This window comes from Choloepus didactylus, chromosome 15, assembly GCF_015220235.1.
Source record: "Choloepus didactylus isolate mChoDid1 chromosome 15, mChoDid1.pri, whole genome shotgun sequence".
Taxonomy (NCBI): Eukaryota; Metazoa; Chordata; class Mammalia; order Pilosa; family Megalonychidae; genus Choloepus; species Choloepus didactylus.
The window spans coordinates 25,620,690-25,633,080 of NC_051321.1; the positions used below are offsets into that span (position 1 = coordinate 25,620,690).

A 12,391-nucleotide genomic window follows, 5' to 3' on the forward strand; every position below is an offset into this window, starting at 1 on the left:
ATATTTGTTTATTTGCTTGTAGGCTACACAAAAAAGTTTTTATATTCAGACTGTGAAGCCCAGCGACTTAGCTATCCCAGTTAGAGGATGGACACGTTTGCATTGAGGCATGCCAAATGACTCAAGGCTCTCAGAACGAAGTTGGGCCCAGGAATTTTGACAAGAGTGGGTCTCTGAGTCTCATTTCTGAAAAGGATCAACACAGCGGTGCAGGCTTAGAAAATGTTGTTTAATTGGGATGTGGAAGTGGGAAATGTAGCTCAACAATTTGAGTGCATGTATGTTGTGCACAGAATAGAAAAATCATAGAAGAGTGGCCTGGGACACTTTTAACAATATGGGGTCTCAGAGGTCATTCATTTCAGGGTCAAAGAAGCAGTGAGAACTGAGGCTGAGGGGACCAGGAGTTCAAAGTTCACTACAACCTGTATTCATGGTCAGCATCACAAGGAAATGACCTAACTTAATTAAATTTCATGGAATTAAATGAGGGTGGTAAAGGGAATGCCTGGAGCAATTTAAATATTTTCTGCCTCAACTCCATTTTGGTGCAGGAAGAGAAGAGTAAACGTTAGATGTGGATATCTGTGGGCCTGACATTACGAACTGGAGAGAACCAAGTCAAGGAAAGTAAGGTGGAGATGATCGGCATGGATGCTTAACAAAGTGTACCCTTTCACTTAGTGAGTTTCCACACTGAGGTGACAGATGTGATTGACAGCAGACTGGTGTTTTGCTGAACTGAAGAAGCAGAGATCAGAGTTCAAGAATACTGAGACAGCTGAGATAAAATGAGCAAAATAACAGAAGTGGAAGCTATGCAGGTTGAAGGTCAGAAGACAATATCAAGATTACAAAAAACATATAAGAAATTTTTAAAATATTTTTTCACATTATTTCTTTGAAATACATATAAGTATTTAAAAGGAAATTATAACATTTTCTAATGAGGTATATAGTATATGAATATGTAATATAAGCCAAATATAGCATGAAGATGGAGGTGCTAAGTAGACCTATACTTTGATGTTTTGTGAAGTGTTATAATATTAGCTCTGATTAAATGTTGAAATTAAAAATATATATACTTAGATCAACTACTAAAACATTGCAAAGTGTTAAACTAAATAGCCAAGTATATAAAATAATTCTAAAAAATATTCAAATACTCTAAAAGAAAGCAAGAAAAAAAAAGGGTGGATTAAATAAAATACAATAGTAAATTGGTAGACCTAAAGCCATCTATTTTTTTAAGGTTTTTTTAATTCAATTTTATTGAGATATATTCACATACCATACAGTCATTGAAAGTATACAATCAGTTGTTCACAGTACTATCATTAGTTGTGCATTCATCACCCCGATCTATTTTTTGAACATTTTCTTTGTACCAGAAAAAGTGAAAATAATAAAAAAATAAAAGTAAAAAAAGAACATCCAAATCACCCCTCCACCACCCTATTTTTCATTTAGTTTTTTGTCCCCACTTTTCTACTCATCCATCCATACACTGGATAAAGGAAGTGTGATCCACAAGGTAAAACCACCAATTTTAATAACTGCAGTAATGTTAAAGGCTTTGACACCTCCTCAAAGAGAAGAGATTGTTGGGTTAGATGAAAAAGTAAGATCCAAGTAAATGCTGTCTTCTATACACAGACTTTAAATATAACAAAAATGACAGCTCAGTTGTAAATGGAGGGAAAATGGTGGGTCATGAAAACCTGAAGCACACCGAGGTTGGACCAGCTGGATTAAAATCAGTTAAGGTAGACTTCAAACAAAGTGCATTGCCAGACATAAGAGGAATTTTTTAATGATAAAAGGGTTGATTCATTAGGAATATATAACAATCACGAATGTGTATGCATCTAATAATAGCTTAAAACATCTGAAGCAAAATTGACAGAATTAAATAAATAGAAAATTCCACATTTTTGTTGGAGATTTTAATGACTTCTCTCAATAACAGATAAAAGAAAAAAAACAACAGATGAAAAACTAGATATAAATGAGTAAGGACATAACAACTCCCAACATCACCCTCAATCACCTTGACTAATTGATACATATAGAACACTACACCCAACAACCTCAAAATACGCTTGGTTATCAAGGATTCATGGAATTTTCATCATGGACTCAAAATGTTTAAATATTAAAATATTAAATATTGCAAGCAATATGTTCTCTCATAATGGAACTAAATTAAAATTAATAGCAAGTTGATATCTGGAAAAATATCAAATATTTGGAAATTAGACCATATATATCTACATAATCTATGGATTAAAGAACAAATCACACAGAAAAACATGATTTTTTAACTGATAATGATAAGAGAGTATATCAAAAATTGTGGCTAGCTAAAGCAAATTAAAGGGAATTTATATCTTGATGTGATTTCATTAGAAAAGAAGAGAAAAGAGTGTAGAGGGGAGAGGAGGGGTGGGGAGGGGAGAGGAAGGGTGGGGAGGGGAGAGGAGGGTCTAACTGCAACCCTAAGTATCAACCCTAAGAAATAAGAAACAGAGAATCAAATTAACATAAATACAGTAGAAGGAAGGAAATTATAAAAACAGGACTATATGTAATAGAAAATGAACAAACCATACAGGAAATTAACAAAGCCATGTTTGTTTTGGAAAGACAAAAAATACTAATAAATACTTTTGTTTTAGTTTTTGGCTGCCAAAACAAATATCATGCAATGGGTTGGCTTAAACAATGGGAATGTATTGGCTCATGGTTTTGAGGGTAGGAGAAGTCCAAATCAAGGCATCACAACCCTGGGGCTGGCTGCCGATGATCCTTGGTCCTTGGCTTTTCTTTTGCATGGCAATGTACGTGATGACCTCTCTGGGCTTCTAGGTTCCATTGACTTCCAGTTTCTGGCTGCTTCCTTTGGCTTTCTGTCTGTGGCCTTCCCTATAAGGCCTTCAGTAATAGAATTAAGACCCATCCTGATTCAGCTTAAGGAATTCATCCTAATTCACTCATCAAAAAGCCCTATTTACAAGTGTTCACACCCACAGGAATAGGTTACATACATTTAAGAACGTTTTTCTGGGGTACATAGCTCCAAGTCACCCTAACTTTTATGGATAACATCAATATTGGGAAAAAGGGCATTATAAATGTAACTTCACGGATATTAAATTATAGAAGGGGAATATTAGGAACAATTTTATGACCACAATCTCAACACTTTAAATTACTTGAAAATGCTACTCACCAAAACTAACACTAGATGAAGGAAAAAAAAATCTGAATAGCTCTTTATTTGTTAAATAAATTGAGTTTGTGATCAAAAACCTTACCACATAGAAAACTTCAGGCCAAGTTAGTTTCACTGGTGAGTTCTATCAAATATTTACAGAAGATGTGATACCCATCTTACAGAAAATCTTTAAGACAATAGAGGAAGAATCATCTCCCAACTTGTTTCCTGAGGCCAGCATGGTCTATTACCAATGCTAAAAGTGGTCATAAGTGAAGAGAGGTACAGATACCCCAAAATCATGGATGCGAAAACCCTTAGGAAATGTTAGCAAACAAAAGATCACTGTAAACATTTTGGAATGTACTTGTTCTTTCTTCTTTTGAATTATTTTTTAGGAATAAATAACCAGCAATGGTATTACTAGAGCAAAAGTTCTGGGCAATAAACAAGACCTGCTAAATTGATATAATTTTCCCCGTAAACATTCGTCTTTAACACTTTTGTGCCCAGTGAACTGAGCATACTACATGTTATTTCTCCCATTTTATAGATGCAGAAACCGAGCCTAAGGGAGATTAAAGGACTGTTCAAGGCCCATTGGGAAACAAGTGTCAGGGTAGACCTAGCACAAAAACCTTCCAGTCTAAGAATTTTCTATTAAACCAAGAAAGCAAAGGGAAAGGGTATCTTTTTCTTTGTTTGAAAATTGTTATTGATTACTTTCCAAAACTTCTAGTATCATTTGATGATTAATAACAAGGTTTTTGAGGGAGTATATCAAGAAGGAGCAAGAAGAAATTTATTCGTCAGCTTTGTATTATAACAAACAATAAAATATACTATCAATACTAGTAATAATAGAACATTGCTTTTTTAAGTACTATAGTACTATGCTAAGTGCTTTCATGAATTATATTATTGAATTCTAACTAAAATCAAATGATAGTTTCACTATAAATTTAGAGGGAAAAAAGGCCTGAATATTATATAACCTCCCAATATCAGACAGTAGGTTGCAGAGTTAAGATTTAAAACAGGATAGTTGAGACTTCAAAGCACTTAACTTAACCCCATATTTATTATGCCCCTATTGCCATAAATGGGTGTTAATAGATTGAGAATATTCCAGATTTATTAGGGATATATTCTGGGGCTTTGGTTTTGCTTTTACTTTGTTTTCTCAGCCACACATGAATAATGAAGCTTGAGACTAAAACAAATCCCATATTTTCCTCCATCAGTCCAGCTGAGGTGCTGGGGGTGGTTAGTGCCAAAATTTCCCATCTTCACAATGAATCTGGTGTCCTAAGGTTTGAATAACTTTTCCAAGGTCACTAAATAACTCCCACTCATGGAGACAACTGAGCTCTGCTGATTCCTGTGGTAAATTAGCTAAAACTCTTAGTTTTTTACTCAGATAAGCAACATGGATTGTTTCAGTAGTTGATCACTATGGAATTTCACCATGATTGGTTATAAGCAATCAGTATTTCCATTATGTAAAATTCTTTGCTGTTTTCTTTAATGATAGAGGGGTTTTTAATCTCATTGTTCTTTGACATTGGTTTTATTAGAACAGTAGTTATTCCAGAGATAGAGGTTTAGTTTGTTTTGTTTTTTTTTTTTTTTTTTTTTAGTATTCATCTCTCTCCTAGTTCCAGATGGCTTCCATAATTGGTTTATTACCTTTGCAGATGTTGTAGGAAAAATTTAGAATGTAATCCAATAATGGATCACAGAAGCTAATGAAAGGGAGCTTTTGTGGCCATTATTTACCAGGAGAAAACAAGCTTATTTTATGTGTCAACTGAGTCAGTAAAATCTTGAGCCCAGAGTATCTAGAATTTTAAGAAAAAGTTGATCACCAGGATGGGAAACTAGTATTGTTACTTCATGAAAGATTAGGATAATAAGTAATGAATTTCCTAGTTATGAATCAGATTTCCCTTTCCGATCCTTTAGAGAAAATTCATGCAATTATAGCCCTTGCATTTTTGCACCAACTTCCATTTTATGTGTTTGACAGCATTCCTGAAAGAAAATCCAGGAAGGTAAAATTATTCCTCTATTTTTATAAGCAAACTGTAGCTCAGAGAGGTGATGTGACAACTCAAGATCACACAGCTCTTCCATAAGAGAACTGAGGTCTTCTGTCTGTAAATCTAGTACTCCTTTATTATCAGATATCATAATCTGGATGCAGAAGCTCTGATCAAGGTTCAGGAAATAGATGTTCTTTTGCTCATATAAGGGACTTTTCACACCAGGTTTAACAGGAAAGCAAAAGAGTTTATTTCTTATAGATTTCTTTTTTATATGACTGATCATTTCTTATCTTCATGAAAGAAGGTGGGAGGGAATTTTCCCTGAAATATTACCAAATGTAGGGTTTGGGATGGATTTTAGGGCTTAATTCTACCTCCTACCCAGGGTTGAAATCTCTCCTAGAGCATCCTTAGCTGCTGAATGAGTGTGTGGAGTGGTAGAATGTTATATTAGTGACATAAGCACAAACCAAAACTCCCAGCATCCATGTCCTTATCTAGTCCCCTCCTGTGATTTGCTTTGGTGAATGGGACATTAGCAAGTATGAGACAAACAGGGGCTTGAGAAAAGCTGTCCACTGAGGCTTTTGTTCATGGAATGCTTAAGTTTGGAAGCTAGGCAATGCATCAGAAGCCCGACTGCCCTTAAAGTAATACTGTAAGTCCAAGTTATCTGCAAGAATAGATCTCCCTACCCCCCAACAGCTACACGCACACACACACACACAGTGGTGGGGCTATGGGGAACATAAAATCCCAGCTTTTCCAACCACACAGGTGAGTGAAGACGTGTGAATGAAGGAGACATTTTGTATGTTCTAGGACTTTTACAAATCCTGTGGAGCCTAACTACATATCTGAACAGATGCAAGATTATAGAATTGTGAGAAATAATACATTTTCTTCTAAGTTACTAAAGTTAGCATGATTTGTTATGTAGCAATAGATATCTGAAGCAATCAATTTATTTGGGTTTTGGACATTTCAGAGTTCTACAGGTTTATTTTTAGGTTAAGTAAAAATTGGTCTCCTATTTATTTCATTTTTCCTTGTGAAGATTATTAAGACATAACTTAAATTCATAAAATTCACCCATTTTTTAAGAGTACAGCTCAGTGAGTTTTGAAAAACATACAGTTGTAAATCACTGCCCTATCAAAATATAGAATATTTACATCAGCCCCAAAAGTTCCCCTGGGCACATTTATAGTGAGTACACTCCTCCAATATTCAGGCCCTGGCATACTCTCACCTAATTACTATCTGGATAGTTTTGCTATTTCCAGAATATCAAATAAGTGGAATTATATATTTTATGTCTTAATCTATTCTCCAGTTGATAGACACTTGGGTTGCTTCCAATTTGGGACTATCATGCATAAAGCTGCAATTTGCATGTAAGTCTTTCTGTGGACATCTATTTCCATTTCTGTTGAGTAAATTCCTGAGTGGAATTGATGGATCATATGGTAGTGAATGGTTAAATTTATAAGAAAGTGTCAGACTGCTTCCAAAGTAGCCATACCATTCTGCATTCCCACCAGCAATGTGTGAGACTTTTGAATGTTATGCATCCTCATTAACGCTGGATTATTGCCATTTTTTTTTTAAATTTCTAGTGGGTAGACACTGCTATTAAACCTTCTGGTTTAATTTGCATATCCCTAGTGACTGGCGGTAAGCATCATTTCATGTACTTATTTGCCATCAGTATATCTTCTTTGGTGAAATGCCTGTTTCAATCTTTTTTCCATTATAAGTTGTTTGCTTTTTGAGTATAGATTTGCAAGAGTTATTTTACATTCTGAAAAAGTCCTTTATCTGCTTGCTATTTTGCATATATTTTCTCCCACTTCAATGCTTGTGTTTTCATTTTTTAAACTAGTTTTTGAAGAGTAGAAGTTTTTAATTTTGATGATATCCAGTTTATTACTTGTTTATGTTTCATGTTTTCTAGATTTTAGCTAAGAAATCCCAATGTCACAAAAGTTTTTTCCCCTAAGTTTTCATCTAAAAGTTTTACTGTTTTAGTTTTTTACACCTAGGTCTCTGATGTATTTTGATTTAGTTTTTGTATGTATTATGATGTATGTGTCAAGTTTCAATTTTAGATATGCATATCCAATTGTTCAAGCTCTGTTTGTTGAAAAGTCTATTATTTTTCCATTAAATTACCTTGGCAACTTTGTTGAAAATCAATTGACCATATATGTCTGATTTTATTTTTGGACATTCATTTCTGTTCCATTGATTTAAATGTCTATCTTTTTGCTAACCCCATACAATCTTGATTACTGCTGCTTTATCATAAGCCTTAAATCAAGTAATGTGAGTCTTCCATATTTTTTTTTCTCTTTTTAAAAATGGTCCAGGCTATTGTTGGCCCTTTGCTTTTTCACATGAATTTTGGGATCAGTTTGTCCCTTTTAGTTTTATAAGAAACTATCAAGCTATTTTTCAGTGGAGCTATAGCATCTTTCATTCCCACCAGCAATGTATGAGTTACCTAGTTTCTATGCACACTCACCAGTTTTTGGTATTGTTGCTATTTTGGATGTTAGCCGTTCTGGTAGTGGTTTAATAATGCATCATTGTGGTTTAAATTTGTATTTCCCTAGTGCCTAATCCTGTGAACATCTTTTTGTGTGCTGTCATACGTATATCCTCTTCAATGAAATGACTGTTCATATATTTTGCCCATTTTATTTTTGATTTTATTTATTTACTTTTCATGAGTTTTCAGAGTGACGGTTCTTTGTATATTCTAGATACAAGGCCTTTGTTGGATATGTGTTTTCCAAATATTTCTCCTTACATGTAGATTGTCTTTTCATTTTATTTACAGGGTCTTTAGCAAAGCAATAGTTTTAAATTTTGATGAGGTCAAATTTATCATTTTTTTCCCCTTTTATGGATTGTACTTTTGGTGTTAACTAAAAAAATCTCTTTCCCTAGCCTGAAGTCCTGAAGATTTTCTCATATTTTTTTTTCCTAAATTTTGGTAATTTTACATCTTACATTTAAGTCTATGATCTATTTTAAGTTGATTTTTACATAAGGCATGGGGTTTAGTTGTAGCTTTTTGTTGTTTTCTTAGAGAGATGTCTGTGATGGCTGTTTTAATGTGTCAACTTGGATACACTATAGTCCCCAGTTATTGAAACACTAACCTTGGTGCTGTTGTGAAAAGATTTTGCAGATTAAAGCCCCTAATCAGTTAACTTTAAGTGAGGGAGTTTATGCTGGGTTATCTTGGTGGCCGTAACTGAATCAGTTGGAAGGCATTAACAGCAGAGCTAGTGCTTTCCGGAGAGAAAGAAGAAATTTCATCTGTGGACAATACCTTTGGCCAATGCCTAAGGAATTCTATTCAGTTCCTTATTTTCCCTTCTTGACTGCCTCTTCCCTGGATTTCAGACTTGCTTAGCCTGCCCCCGCAATTATGTAAACCTGTTCTTTTTCTCTTTATCCCTGATACAATGTACAGTTGTTCCAGCACCACTTGTTAAAAAGGCAATCCTTCTTCCATGCAAATGTTTTTGCAAATTTGTCAAAAATGAATTGCGGGCCCTTCAGCCCAGGGAGTGTACGCAGCCTCTAGGCGCCGCAGTTGCCCCGGCCTTTCCCGCACACCCGGCCCGCGCGGGTTGCATTCCCAACCCATTCCTGCACCTGCTTCCACCGCCGCTCTGGGGGGTGACACGCAACCTCCCAGGCGCCTAGTAGTTTCTGTTGGGTCAGTGGCGTGAAGGACCCACCGCATCTCGTCGTCGAAGCCACCCTGCCCGTTGTGCGCCCGGCAGACCCGCCGAGCTCCCTCCCGTGTCCTCCGGGTGGTCCGGGAGGGTCCGGGTGCCGCCTAGATGGCGACTCCGCCTAACCCGCAGACTGGGCCGGACCCCGCCCTGCAAGCGGTGGTGTCATGAGGCACCTGCCCCACTTCTGCCGCGGGCAGGTGGTGCGGGCTTTGGTCGCGGTTCCAAGCAGCTGGGCATCCCTACTGTTGCCTTTCCTGAACAAGAAGTAGATAAACTTCCAACTGACATGTCCACTGGCATTTATTATGTTTGGGCCATGCTGGAAGTGGAGATATCCATAAGATGGTGGTGAGCATAGGATGGAACCCATGCTACAAGAACAGGAAAAAGTCCATGGAAGCTCACATCATGTATACTTTCAAAGAGGACTTCTTTGGGGAAATGCTCAATGTGGCCATAGTTGGCTACCTCAGACCAGAAAAGAACTTTAATTCTTTGGAGTCACTTATTTCAGCAATTCAAGGTGATATTGAGGAAGCTAAGAAATGACTTGAATTACCAGAACATTTGAAACTTAAAGAAGACAATTTTTTCCAGGTTCCTAATAGCAAAATAATGAATAGCCACTGCTGAAAAATCATCTTATTTATTCATTCACTGTTTTCTGGTATTTCACTGCTCATAACTATACAGTCTCATGTTGGCTATATTTTAAAAATAATTTTCCCATAGATACGAATTACTTTACACAGTACAATATAATTACTTCATTTATGCTTCAGCTGTTAAACCCATCATGCCACAGTACTAAAAAGATTTCATTTAAAAATCAAGTTCTTTTTTATGTTATATGTTGATTTAAAACTCTTTAAAAGCTTTCTAAAATGTACCATTTAGAAAGGTCTTAAGTGTCTTATGATGAAAATAAAACGTATGTAAGTGTGGGTGAAAGGCAGATCACTAGTTTGAGATGAGACATGTGATTCTCAAGATAAAATACCAGTATGTGTGTGTGTACTTGTATGTAGCATGTGCTGCTAAACAGAGCAGGTTTGTAGAAGTAGATGCATTAAACAGGTTTGGTAGTCTATGATAAACCTAAAAGGAAAACTCCAGACTTTGTATTTTTGATAATTGGGCATTGATTTTTTCATATTAATATATTTTGTTATAGACATGAAGACCTGTGACATTTCTTTTCAGTCATTTCCTTCATGAGGTGAAATTGTGGTACTGTCTTCCATTTTTACATACACTTGCCTCAAATCTAAATGCTCTTGACTTCCTTCTTCCACTATTTTTTTTGTTTGTCTGTATTTTAAGACAAAGACAAATGGTTTTCAAATTTGTAGTTCTCATTCTTGTGTTGCATAACACTTTTCTCCTTCTTAAGAGAAGATATTCTTATTCTTCAACATTTTTCTTGAGTGGTTCTATTGTCCTTTAAACAATTGTCAGTGTTGAGTTTTTTATTTTATTTTGTTTTGTTTTAATTTAGATTAGCTTACAACTGTACACTTACAAGAGATTGAATCTGTCTTTACCATTCCATCCTTTCACTATATGAACAGTGCTGTCCATGCATATCTGCATTGCACTTTAAGAAGAAAAAAACTTCTTTAGGTTTCAAGATTTAATTGTTGTATAGCAGTTCATTTATATATGCCAGTTTCTTAAAAAACACAAAATCCTCAAGATTCCCCTACCCTGAAAACATTTAAGAGCCAATTCAACTAGAAAAGAGCCTGAAAGTTATTTGTTTTTCATGTAATTATGTGCCTGAAAAAATCTAAACTCTGTAGTTGTGTTTGTTCAATGCCAATCAAAAAAGTGCCTGTAACTTGGGGGAAAAGCATAAATAATAAATTTCTAGTTAAATAATCTTCATCTTATAAATTTTCCTTCCTGGTAACTACATGATTTTTGGCTATTCAAGTCTTTTTGTTTATGTAGGCAGAAATTTGAAACTGAAATTTGGGAAAATAAGGTTATAGATTGCTTTGGGCCCCTGAAATAAAACATTGCATCATTGTTCATTTTAGCACTGGATTTACTAGAAAGGAGGGGCAGTATATAGAACGTAATTTTAAAGATGAATAAACTCATTATAAATCAGTTTTCCCTAATCTGCATAAATGAATTAGAATAGAATATGTATATTAAAAAAAGTCACATTGAATTATGGAGAAACGTGGATAAATTCAGTTGGTTGTATTTTACTTTCTGGTGTACAACTTTGTGACAAACAGCAGTTTGTGGCATTTTTCATTTCTTTATAAAAATATTTACAAAATGCAATTTAACATTAGAAATAAAATACTTGAACAAAAGATACCTCAATTATCTGTGCTTTTATGAAGCAGATTTAAACATGCGAAGTGTAGAAACTGATTTGTGTTTATTTTGACTAGTTTGTTTCCAATTTTGTCCCCGTAATTATATGACAGTTCTTTGATATTTTGTTGCTGCTTTGTATTTTTAAAATAGCCATTGCTTTTGAAAATCCGATAGTATCAACATTTTCAAAAGTTTTATATGAAGTATTAGTGTATTTTAAGAAAATACAGTAGCACCATTTTGATTAGTCTGAATGTTTCCAGGCATTGAAATAAATATTGACTAAGAGATAATATATATATATATATATATATATATATAAAATGAATTGGAATTATTTCTGTGGATCTATTTCTGGAGTTTCTGTTTTGTTCCACCGATGTATATTTCTCTTTGTCAATGCCACACTGTCTTGATTACTGCAGCTATATGTAACCTTTGCATACTTTTGTCAGGAATTTTGCCTTTACTTGTGTGCCCTACTGGAAAAGATGTAGTAAAAACAGTATCCTGTATTTTTTTTCCTTCGTTTCTCTGTATATAATGTTTCTACTTTTCTTCAACTGCCTTGAAGAATTTTTTTAATTTTATTTTGTCACACCAACTATTATGGTTCTACATGTATATTTTACATGTCTATGTTGCTTTGTTTTGTTTATATCTATCATTTTAGGGGTTCTTGGCATTCCTGGTCTTTAGATTTTTTGTCTTTTATTAATTTTTGAAAATTCTCACCTGTTGTATCTTAAAATATCTCCTCTGTCCTGTTCTGTCTCTCTTCTTCTATAATTCCGATTACATGTGTGTTCCCGTTTGCTAATGCTGCCTTTTCACAAAACAGAAATAAATCTGCTTTTATAAAGGGGATTTATTTGATTACAAAGTTACAGTCTTGAGGCCATAAAGTTTCTAAGATGAGGCGTCAACAGTCAGGTACCTTCACTGGAGGATGGCCAATGGCATCTGGAAAACCTCTGTTAGCTGAGAAGGCATGTGGCTGGTGTCTGTTCTGGAGTTCTGGTTTCAAA

General features: G+C 35.0%; 1 pseudogene; it reads left to right on the top strand.

The window, feature by feature from the left end:
- The first annotated feature begins 575 nt into the window (after positions 1 to 575).
- LOC119509851 lies at positions 576 to 9,659 on the top strand (annotated as a pseudogene).
- The last annotated feature ends 2,732 nt before the right edge of the window (positions 9,660 to 12,391 follow it).